The 12455-nt window shown below is 34.3% G+C and overlaps 2 long non-coding RNA genes across 2 annotated transcripts; one reads left to right on the top strand and one right to left on the bottom strand.

Moving 5' to 3' along the window:
• The first annotated feature begins 2885 nt into the window (after positions 1-2885).
• Positions 2886-4564, top strand: LOC138889086 (uncharacterized). The gene is made up of 2 exons (XR_011406650.1): positions 2886-3953; positions 4305-4564. It is a non-coding gene; the product is annotated as an uncharacterized lncRNA (long non-coding RNA).
• A 203-nt stretch (positions 4565-4767) lies between these two features.
• LOC104221763 (uncharacterized) lies at positions 4768-6312 on the bottom strand. The gene is made up of 2 exons (XR_709804.2): positions 5901-6312; positions 4768-5370 (listed from the first exon to the last, which is right to left on the bottom strand). It is a non-coding gene; the product is annotated as an uncharacterized lncRNA (long non-coding RNA).
• Positions 6313-12455: the final 6143 nt, after the last annotated feature.

Here is a 12455-nt window from a genome sequence, read left to right as displayed (position 1 = left end):
AATTTTGGGTGGGCAAAATTCTAGTAGAAACCGCAGTCAGAATCATGTAAAAAACGTCCAGCCCTTATATCCATATATATAGCTGCGTTTTTTAGGTCAAAACCGTTTTCAAAACCTGTTAGGTTTCCTTCTCCCACTAAGGGACGATTTCCACGTTTTCTTTCCCACTAAGTAACAGTTTCCACTATTTTCTTTTATTTAGGCACAATAGGGACCACTGAATTTAATTAACAAGGCTTCCTATTATGATATTAATTTCGAAATTCTGAAACTAATTTCCATCATAATAAATTACGAATTATTCCACTAAAAATTCGTAATTGCACTCCTTAGTTCAATTTCGAAATTCTTCCATAAAACCTTATTTAACTCCCCATGTTAAGATTCAGATACTAATCAATCAAATTAAATTACTGACTATTTAATTTATTGATTACTTCCTTTAGACTTACACTTAACTTATTTCATGTGTCGGATACAAAATCCACCGGCCGGGTTTACACATGAAAACTTATAAGCTTTCATAAAGGAGTATCATCAATCTCAAAATCGAGACATGGATTCCATCAACTAATTATTACTTCGCCAATGTATATCATTGTTATCCAATTTACCAGGCTTATTGACTCGCGAAAGAATCTCGCCTTTTAATAAATCAAAACAACAAGTGACATACACAGCTAATAATAATTATATCAGGATTAAGAGTATAAGTACATTAAATGGACTAGAGAAATTATTTTATAAAGTCAGTATAAAATACTCATCTCTACTTGATCCGTTCAATACATACAAAATGTACTAGCACAAGAAGTTGGAATTAAACCATTCCCATAATCAAGATAAATTATATTTAATCTTGTGCTACAATCATTCCGATGATTTGTCCAATTCCATCATTAGATTGTGAACATTAACTTTTATGTCTTACAAGAACCGATGATTTAATCTTCCGTGTATAAGCTAAACTCTATACACTAAATCATCTACTATGTAAGCAATGGACGCACAAACCAACACATGATCTATTTAAAATGAAACTTTATTGAATTTAAAAAGTAAATAAATAATTGTTCATAAAGAATACTATAACAATACGCATGGCTTATAGTATATTCTAACAGGATTAACATAGTTAATTCCTTTCATTTGATTTTCATCAACTAAGAATTTGATTAATAATTTTATAAAACCATTTTAAATAGTTAGAGCCGTGAAATGGAGATAGTGGCTTATATAAGATCGAGAGAGAATTAGATTACCAACAACACTGGAATTTGTTTAATTTTTGGAGGCTGTTCAAATCATAGCACGATTATAGCTTGAGTGAGCTCCAAACAAAGACCATAAGATGGACTTCTAGAAAGATTAGATATACATGGTTTCTTAAGCAAATAAAATGCACGCAAATTAATTTAGTTTGATTGGAAATGAAATCCACCCCCACCCCCCAACCCCCCAAAAAAATAAAAAAATCTTTGGGTATGTTTCTCTCTATAGGTTACGTAAAGGGTCATATATGGAATTCCCAACTTGGTAATGTATGACCAAACAGTAGAGGGTAACGTAGAAATGAATGAAGGCGAGATAAGGATGATAATTATTCGATGCAGGTTATGGCATTACCTGTAAAGTAGTTTAAGTTTGGGTGTTAAGTTGATATTGAGTGATGTTGCGAGAAATGGAAATATGTGATGATGATTACATCTACACTATATTTTTAGAAATCCCACTAAACCATGATCTCGAGTCTCGACCTTTTTTTTTCTTGAGTTGTGAGTGGCTAGGGAAGGAAGGACGGAAAAATAAAGATGAATAAAATTGGAATCTTGCATTTTTTTTACGGAATTTTATCAAGGATTTAAGTCATATATATTGAGTGTGTAATTTTATTTTTATATTATCAATATTGTTTAACATGTGATAGTAAGTCACTTATCCGCGATGATAAAAATTTATCCGCACCAAATATATATATCCACTTAATTAAGTTGACCATATACACTACTAAAAAACTGGCTAAATTCGTTCAGGAGAACCGACCGAAATCGGTTGGAAATTGAAAAAAAACGACCGATTTTTGACCACTTTTAATTAGTAGGAAAAATGATGGTCGCTAACGTGTTGCGACCGAAATTAGTCGAAAATTTCCGACCAAAAACTGTCGGTTTATTCAATGTGTTGACTGACACCAAACAACATTTACCGAACGAAATCAGTCATTATTAATTAAATTTTTTTATTTAATTTTCAAATGCCGACCGAAATCGGTCGGAATTTTAAATATATAAGTTCTTAGGCTTGAATCTGAGGGTAATTTGGTGTTTTGATTTTGTTTTGAGTGATTCGAAGGTTCGACTAGGTTCGTATGGGGTTATATGACTTGTTGGTATGTTTCGTTGAGGTCCCAAGGGGCTCGGGGTGATTCCGAATGGGTAACGGGGAGTTTGGAACTTGGAAATACAGCTGATCAACTGCTGCTTCTGGTGTCGTCCGCACCTGCGAAGTAGGAGACACAGGTGCGAGACCACATGAGCGACATAGGAGTTGCAGATGCGGCCATATGGGACTTTAGCTGGAACCGCAGGTGCGAGAAGGCAGGCGCATCTGCGAGACCTGGGGTGCAGATGCGGAAGTAAGGAAGTTGGTTGGTTCCGCAGAAGAGGACGAAGATGCGCAGGTGCGCAATCGCAAGTGCGAGATTTTGCCGCAGATGCGGAGTCTGGATTTTTAAGTGACTTTCGCACCCGTGATGGGAATTCTACAGGTGCGGCGTCGCAAAAGCAGGGATCTGGACGCAGGTGCGGGTTCACTGGGTAGAAAGTATAAAAAGGAGGCCTCGCGAATTGTTGCTCATTTCCACCATTTTCAAGTCGGATCTTGGAGCTTTTGGGGTGATTTTTGAAGTGGATTAAAGAGTTTTCACTAAGGTAAGTTGCTTGAGCTCTATTATCATTAGCTACAGTATTTTTCCATTGATTTCCCCCTTAATTAGTAGGATTTTTGAAGTGAAATAAGGGGTTAAGACTTGGAATTTTGGAGAGAGTAATTTGGAGAATTGAAGGACCAAATAATGTCGGATTTTGATGAAATTGGTATGGGTAAACTCGTGAGTGAATGAGCTTTCTAGTTTTGTAATTTTTGTCGGATTTCAAGACGTGGGTACGGAGGCCGGGTTTGAATCGATTTCGGGATTTGTGTCCAATTAAGTAATTTTTCTTGTGAAATTGGTTCCTTAGCGTATATTACTTGTATTGTATTACTTTTGGCTAGATTCAGGACGTTTGGAGGCTGATTCGAGAGGCAAAGGCATTGCGAAATAGGATTTTGCTCAAATTGAGGTAAGTAATAGTTGTAAATCTGGTCTTGAGGGTATGAAACCCCGAACATTGTGTGACTATTTTTGGAGGTGACACACATTCTAGGTGACGGGCGTGTGGGTGTGCACCGAAGGGATTGTCACTTGGTACGTCCCGTAGAAACTGTAAAGTTGAACAACATGCTGTTAGCTCTATGCTGCCTATGTGTTATGAAAGATTGACTGTAAATCATGTTAGAAACTATGTTTAGGCTATATGTTGGCACTGTTGGGTCCCGTAGGGGCCGCGTTACATGTTGAATTGTCTATTAAATGCTATTTGTACTCAATCATAGTTTTTACTCGTATATCATTTCTCAGTCTCTATATTCTATCTAATACTTCATGTTATTGTTGTTTGGGCTGATTTTTCTGATTTCTGAGAGACCGAGCGGATGGAGAGATTAATGACTGAGTGAGGCCGAGGGCCTGATTGTGAGGATATTTATGGGATCGGTCTGAACACCGCAACATGTTTTATTGATTTATGACTGAGTGAGGCTGTGGGCCTGATTGATTTATGCCATGATTGGTTTGTTATAGCGCTTGGGCTGAAGGAGTCCCTTCGGAGTCTGCACACCCCCAGTGAGCGCAGGTACCTACTAAGTGCTAGTGCCGAGTGATTGTGAGGAATGAGTGATTGTGAGGTTGGAGTGATTGGGAGGACTGAGATATAATTATATTATTGATGTACACAATTGCCTTATATCCATATTTTGAAAACTATTGAAAGATATTTTTATCTGATTTTACTTGAACTTGCCTGAAATAAACTTATTTGATTTAATTTATCGGAACTTGGGAAGCATGACTATTTTCCTTTCTAAAATTATTGAAATGAACTAAAACTGTGTAACTCGTCACTATCTTCAGTTCCTTATTTATTATTGTTACTTACTGAGTTGGCGTACTCACGTTACTCCATGCACCTCGTGTGCAAATCTAGGAGTTGTTGGACGCGGTGATTGTTGATAGTACTCGTAGCTGGTCATTGGAGATTGCGACGTAGCTGCCGGCGTTCGCAACCCTGCTTTCTTCTTCCCTATCTTTCCTTATTTACTGTATTTGGATTCTAGACTATGCTAGTCTTGTTACTTTTGAATCGGTTATGTTAGATGTTCATGACTAGTGATACCCCAATGTCGGGCTTTATTTCCGCGCTTATGTTTTGGGGTTCACCCCGTTTTATGTCAAAGATTTCATTTATTTTGAAAGTCTTGTTTTATTTTCTGGTCATTGTTGAAAGCATTTTGGTAATGTCGGCTGTCCTAGTATCATCGATAGGCGCCATCACGACGGGTCGTATTTTGGGTCGTGACACAGCATTACATTGCTAACAATAATTAACTAATAATAACAATAACAATTAACTAACAACAACAACAATTAACTAACACCAATAACAACAATTAACTAACAACAACAATTAACTAACACCAATAACAACAATTAACTAACAACAACAACAACAATTAACTAACTAACAACAACAACAATTAACCAACAACGCTAATAACAACCACAACAATAACACTAATAACAACAACAACAACGCCAACCACAACAACAACTATGCAAATGTTCAATAACAAAATAATATCAACAATACAATCATCATTCAAAACTAGTCCCAACTAAATATTGACTAGTTCAATATTATGTTTAGCGATACACACCATTCAATGAGTGTTTTTTATTGCATCATCTCCATCTTCACTACTAGAACTTTCATCGTCGGCATGGTTCGAAGGATCACGACGAGAAGGATTAGCACATGGGGAAGGCTTACGAGACCGGAGAATGAGGAAAGCACCACTAGCAAGAAGATTGACCAGCTGACCTTGAAGGAGATTAAATTGTTCGTTCCTCTTTTCTAGCTGAACTTGAAGAGTACCAAATTGTTCATCTCTCTTTAAATTCCTAATAAATTTCTTAACCCCTTCTATAAATTCATCCCTTAAAAACTGACGATTAGGATAATTCCTATTATACATCCAACTACGATATTCCATCTACATAAAGAACAAATAAATTACATGTCTTATTAATCATAATTCAAATTAATTTAAGAATTAAGTTACATAATAAATTATAATTTATCAGCACACTTAATTAATCTAGCATAATTAGTTAAGCCTAATTTTCTAAAGCAATAAACAATAATATAATAATAAATTAAAATCTAAAATAATAAATTAGACAAAAAACCTATTATACATCCAACTACGATATACACACTAATAAAAAACATTACTTAACAATAGCAACTTCACTGATTATGTGAAGTTACCTTTTTGAATTACATTTAAAGTGACATTGAATTGTAATTTTTTTCACATTGTTAGAATATAAAAATTAAACTCATTTGAAAATATGTAAGAAAGAATCTGATAAATTTTTGGACTTTCATATAGTGCTACTCCAAAAATCATGACCATATAATCATACAATTGAAATAATCCCAAAATCCAAAATTGTAAATCCTAATTTATACAATTGAAAGAACTTAAATAATTAAAATTAACAAATACAGATAACTAACCTTGAAAGAGAGGAGAGGAGTATGATTTTGGAGCAGTTGTGGGGCGGCCTTCTACGGCGGAGGTGCAATGGCAGCGGAAAAATAGTGGTGGCGCGGGAGAGACGAAGTGGGGGATTTGATTTTGGGTGAGAAGAGAGTGGTGAAGTGATTTAGGGGAGGATTTTCAGATGTGGAAGAAGGAAGAAAGAGTAAAGAGAAAAATGGGGAAGAACTCCGCTGCGGCTGTTCTTAATTAGAAATTTCCGATCGAAGTCGGTCAAAAATTTTTGGTCGGTACTATTAATTATAATTTGACCGTTTGACTGGACATCACCGACCGAAATCAGTCGGAACTGATTTCTAAATTATTACATATTACACTATATATAGTATAGTATAATATAGTATAGTATAGTATATATAAGCTACATTCGATATAAGATATATGTGTGTGTGTGTCTATATTATATATAAGCAAGCTATATTCGATATTAAATATTGAATATTAAAATTTTGAATGTTAAATAAATTAAATATTATATATACATACATAGATAGGATGTAGTGTCCATATAAAAATAATTTAAAAAAACACACACACACACTCACACATGCACGCACACACTCACACATGCACACACACATATGTGTGCGTGTGTGTATGTATATATATCAATTAAGTATTAAATATTATTTATTTAAAAACTATTTATATAAAGGTTTACAAAAATCGATCGAATTCGGTCGGTATTGTTTGGAAGAATTTTGCCAGTTTTCAAGTAGTGACATGACAAACTAAAGTCTACTAATTAAGAATCTTATTTTTAATAAATAAAAAATATATAAAGATATTATAGTTATAATAACTAACATTATAAAGTTTTAGGGTTGCCATCCGCTTTCGCCTAATGCTTTGTAAAGCTTTAGTAGAAAATCCTCTTTTTACTCCAATATGGGTAAATTTTTACCGTTAGCAATTTATTAACTTCTAGATTCCCGTGAAGTCATAGAATTAGTGTGAAAATAACTACGGTAATCCTCATGTGCTATTTGATGACATTGTGCTTTAATAACATGTTTTTAATCGGAATTTTGTGTTACTCACATATAATCTATATTTGTAATACATGGCAAAATGCTGTGGCTATTAGGCAAACTTCCAATCGAGGTCGTCATGCTAGTATCATTAAGTTGAAGGGGCAGTGTGAAAAAATCTAAAAAATGGGATTAATGTGATTGAAGTCTAAAATGGAAATATTTTGTTAAAGACAATACTAGTTCATTTCTATCTAATTAATTAGAGCTGTCAATATGGGTTAGCCCAGCCCAGCCTAGCCCAACCCATGCGGGCTTTGACGTTGGACGAGTTGGCCTGACCCACTATTTTGGTGGGCTTTAAAATGGTCAGTCCAACCCAGCGGGCTACGGGCCTTCTCGGCCAGCCCACCATTTTTAAATTTATTTTCTATTTTTTTAATTAAGTTTTAACTTTATTTTGAAAACTATTGAAAGATATTTTTATCTGATTTTACTTGAACTTGCCTGAAATAAACTGATTTGATTTAATTTATCGGAACTTGGGAAGCATGACTATTTTCCTTTCTAAAATTATTGAAATGAACTAAAACTGTGTAACTCGTCACTATCTTCAGTTCCTTATTTATTATTGTTATTTACTGAGTTGGCGTACTCACGTTACTCCATGCACCTCGTGTGCAAATCTAAGAGTTGTTGGACACGGTGATTGTTGATAGTACCCGTAGCTGGTCATTGGAGATTGCGACGTAGCTGCCGGCGTTCGCAACCCTGCTTTCTTCCTCCCTATCTTTCCTTATTTAATGTATTTGGATTCTAGACTATGCTAGTCTTGTTACTTTCGAATCGGTTATATTAGATGTTCATGACTAGTGATACCCCAATGTCGGGCTTTATTTCCGCGCTTATGTTTTGGGGTTCATCCCGTTTTATGTCAAAGATTTCATTTATTTTGAAAGTCTTATTTTATTTCTGGTCATTGTTAAAGCGTTTTGGTAATGTCGGCTGGCCTAGTATCATCGATAGGCGCCATCACGACGGGTCGTATTTTGGGTCGTGACACAACATTACATTGCTAACAATAATTAACTAATAATAAAAATAGCAATTAACTAACAACAACAACAATTAACTAACACCAATAACAACAATTAACTAACAACAACAATTAACTAACACCAATAACAACAATTAACTAACAACAACAACAACAATTAACCAACAACGCTAATAACAACCACAACAATAACACTAATAACAACAACAACAACGCCAACCACAACAACAACTATACAAATGTTCAATAACAAAATAATATCAACAATACAATCATCATTCAAAACTAGTCCCAACTAAATATTGACAAGTTCAATATTATGTTTAGCAATACACACCATCAATGAGTGTTTTTTATTGCATCATCTCCATCTTCACTACTAGAACTTTCATCGTCGGCATGGTTCGAAGGATCATGACGAGAAGGATTAGCACATGGGGAAGGCTTACGAGACCGGAGAATGGGGAAAGCACCACTAGCAAGAAGATTGACCAGCTGACCTTGAAGGAGATTAAATTGTTCGTCCCTCTTTTCTAGCTGAACTTGAAGAGTACCAAATTGTTCATCTCTCTTTAAATTCCTAATAAATTTCTTAACCCCTTCTATAAATTCCTCCCTAAAAAACTGACGATTAGGATAATTCCTATTATACATCCGACTACGATATTCCATCTACATAAAGAACAAATAAATTACAGTCTTATTAATCATAATTCAAATTAATTTATAGAATTAAGTTACATAATAAATTATAATTTATTAGCACACTCAATTAATCTAGCATATTTAGTTAAGCCTAATTTTCTAAAGCAATAAACACTAATATAATAATAAATTAAAATCTAAAATAATAAATTAGACAAAAAACCTATTATACATCCAACTACGATATACACACTAATAAAAAACATTACTTAACATTAGCAACTTCACTGATTATGTGAAGTTACCTTTTTGAATTATATTTAAAGTGACATTGAATTGTAATTTCTTTCACATTGTTAGAATATAAAAATTAAACTCATTGAAAATATGTAAGAAAGAATCTAATAAATTTTTTGACTTTCATATAGTACTACTCCAAAAATCATGACCATGTAATCATACAATTGAAATAATCCCAAAATCCAAAATTGTAAATCCTAATTTATACAATTGAAAGAACTTAAATAATTAAAATTAACAAATATAGATAACTAACCTTGAAAGAGAGAGAGAGGAGTATGATTTTGGAGCAGTTGTGGGGCGGCCTTCTATGGCGGAGGTGCAATGGCAGCGGAAAAATAGTGGTGGCGCGGGAGAGACAAAGTGGGGGATTTGATTTTGGGTGAGAAGAGAGTGGTGAAGTTAATTAGGGTAGGATTTTCAGATGTGGAAGAAGGAAGAGAGAAAGAGTAAAGAGAAAAATGGGGAAGAACTCCGCTTCGGCTGTTGTTAATTAGAAATTTCCGATCGAAGTCGGTCAAAATTTTTTGGTCGGTACTATTAATTATAATTTGACCGTTTGACTGGACGTCACCTACCGAAATCAGTCGGAACTGATTTCTAATTTATTACATATTACACTATATATAGTATAGTATAGTATAGTATATATAAGCTACATTCGATATAAGATATATGTGTCTCTCTCTCTCTCTCTCTCTCTATATATATATATATATATATATATATATATATATATATATAAGCAAGCTATATTCGATATTAAATATTGAATATTAAAATTTTGAATGTGAAATAAATTAAATATTATATATACATACATAGATAGGATATAGTGTCCATATAAAAATAATTTAAAAAAACACACACACACACACGCACACACACACATGTGTGCGTGTGTGTATGTATATATATAAATTAAGTATTAAATATTTTTATTTAAAAACTATTTATATAAAGGTTTACAAAAATCGATCGACTTCGGTCGGTATTGTTTGGAAGAATTTTTCTAGTTTTCAAGCAGAGACATGACAAACTAAAATCTACTAATTAAGAATCTTATTTTTATTAAATAAAAAATATATAAAGATATTATAGTTATAATAACTAACATTATAAAGTTTTAGGGTTGCCATCCGCTTTCGCCTAATGCTTCGTAAAGCTTTAGTAGAAAACCCTCTTTTTACTCCAATATGGGTAAATTTTTACCGTTAACAATTTATTAACTTCTAGATTCCCGTGAAATCATAGAATTAGTGTGAAAATAACTACGGTAATCCTCATGTGCTATTTGATGACATTGGCTTTAATAACATGTTTTTTAATCGGAATTTTGTGTTACTCACATATAATCTATATTTGTAATACATGGCAAAATGCTGTGGCTATTAGGCAAACTTCCAAAATCGAGGTCGTCATGCTAGTATCATTAAGTTGAAGGGGCAGTGTGAAAAACTCTAAAGAATGGGATTAATGGGATTAATGTGATTGAAGTCTAAAATGGAAACATTTTGTTAAAGACAATACTAGTTCATTTCTATCTAATTAATTAGAGCTATCAATATGGGCTAGCCCAACCCATGCGGGCTTTGACGTTGGACGAGTTGGCCTGGCCCACTATTTTGGTGGGCTTTAAAATGATCAGTCCAACCCATCCCTATATGGGCTACTGACCTCCTCGGCCAGCCCACCATTTTTAAATTTATTTTCTATTTTTTAAATTTAAGTTTTAACTTTATTTTTGAAAACTATTGAAAGATACTTTTATCTGATTTTACTTGAACTTGACTGAAATAAACTGATTTGATTTAATTTATCGGAACTTGGGAAGCATGACTATTTTCCTTTCTAAAATTATTGAAATGAACTAAAACTGTGTAACTCGTCACTATCTTCAGTTCCTTATTTATTATTGTTACTTACTGAGTTGGCGTACTCACGTTACTCCATGCACCTCGTGTGCAAATCTAGGAGTTGTGGGACGCGGTGATTGTTGATAGTACCCGTAGCTGGTCATTGGAGATTGCGACGTAGCTGCCGGCATTCGTAGCCCTGCTTTCTTCTTCCCTATCTTTCCTTATTTATTGTATTTGGATTCTAGACTATGTTAGTCTTGTTACTTTTGAATCGGTTATGTTAGATGCTCATGACTAGTGATACCCCGATGTCGGACTTTATTTCCGCGCTTATGTTTTGGGGTTCACCCCGTTTTTGTCAAAGATTTCATTTATTTTGAAAGTCTTATTTTATTTCTGGTCATTGTTGAAAGCGTTTTGGTAATATCGGCTGGCCTAATATCATCGATAGGCGCCATCACGATGGGTCATATTTTGGATCGTGACACAGCATTACATTGCTAACAACAATTAACTAATAATAACAATAACAATTAACTAACAACAACAACAATTATCTAACAACAATAACAACAATTAACTAACTCCAACAACAATTAACTAACGACAACAACAACAATTAACTAACTAACAACAACAAAAATTAACCAACAACGCTAATAACAACCACAACAACAATGCTAATAACAACAACAACAACAATAACTATACAAATGTTCAATAACAAAATAATATCAACAATACAATCATCATTCAAAACTAGTCCCAACTAAATATTGACAAGTTCAATATTGCTTTTAGCAATACACACCATTCAATGAGTGTTTTTTATTGCATCATCTCCATCTTCACTACTAGAACTTTCATCGTCGGCATGGTTCGAATGATCACGATGAGAAGGATTAGCACATGGGGAAGGCTTACGAGACCGGATAATGGGGAAAGCACCACTAGCAAGAAGATTGGCCAGCTGACCTTGTCACACCTCCTTTTTACACCTATACCTGTGAGGGCGTAAAAGAGTTTTTCCATTTAAAGGACAATCGGAGCGAGACTTAATTATTAATTATTCAAAGTCGCCACTTGGGATATTAATGGTGTCCCAAGTCACCGGTTGAATCCCGAACCGAGGAAATTTATGACTCTGTTAACAGTCCGCGAACCAGAAATCCGAGTAAGGAATTCTGTTAACCCGGGAGAAGGTGTTAGGCATTCCCGGGCTCCGTGGTTCTAGCACGGTCGCTTAACTGTTGTATTTGATTTTATCTGATTTTACTACATGCTAGCTTATGTGCCTTTTATTTAATTTTGAACCACTTTTATTATAATTATTTTTTAAGAATTGCGACGTCATGAAAACGCGTTTCGAACCACGTCGCAATCAATGCACCCGTAGTTATCAACCCATTTCGACTTCGTCGAGATTTGGATTTGAGTCGCATCAATGCGCACCCTAATTTCAAGAAGGTTATTTAATTAAATCATGCCTGAATATATTAATGTAGTGTTATTTTGGGGAAAAGCCATGAAGTTCGTTAAACGGCCATCCCAAATTCTAATTATTTCGATAATTATTTACTAAGGGGCTCACATTTGTTTATTTTGTGCGGTAAGACCCGTCTCGATTTGTAAACCTCTTTTCTATCATTATTTATTTTATCAGAATTACGACGTCGTGAA

This window comes from Nicotiana sylvestris, chromosome 4, assembly GCF_000393655.2.
Source record: "Nicotiana sylvestris chromosome 4, ASM39365v2, whole genome shotgun sequence".
NCBI classification, from domain to species: domain Eukaryota; kingdom Viridiplantae; phylum Streptophyta; class Magnoliopsida; order Solanales; family Solanaceae; genus Nicotiana; species Nicotiana sylvestris.
The sequence above is the reverse complement of the archived record's forward strand: the minus strand, read 5'-3'. Positions and strand labels throughout refer to the sequence as shown.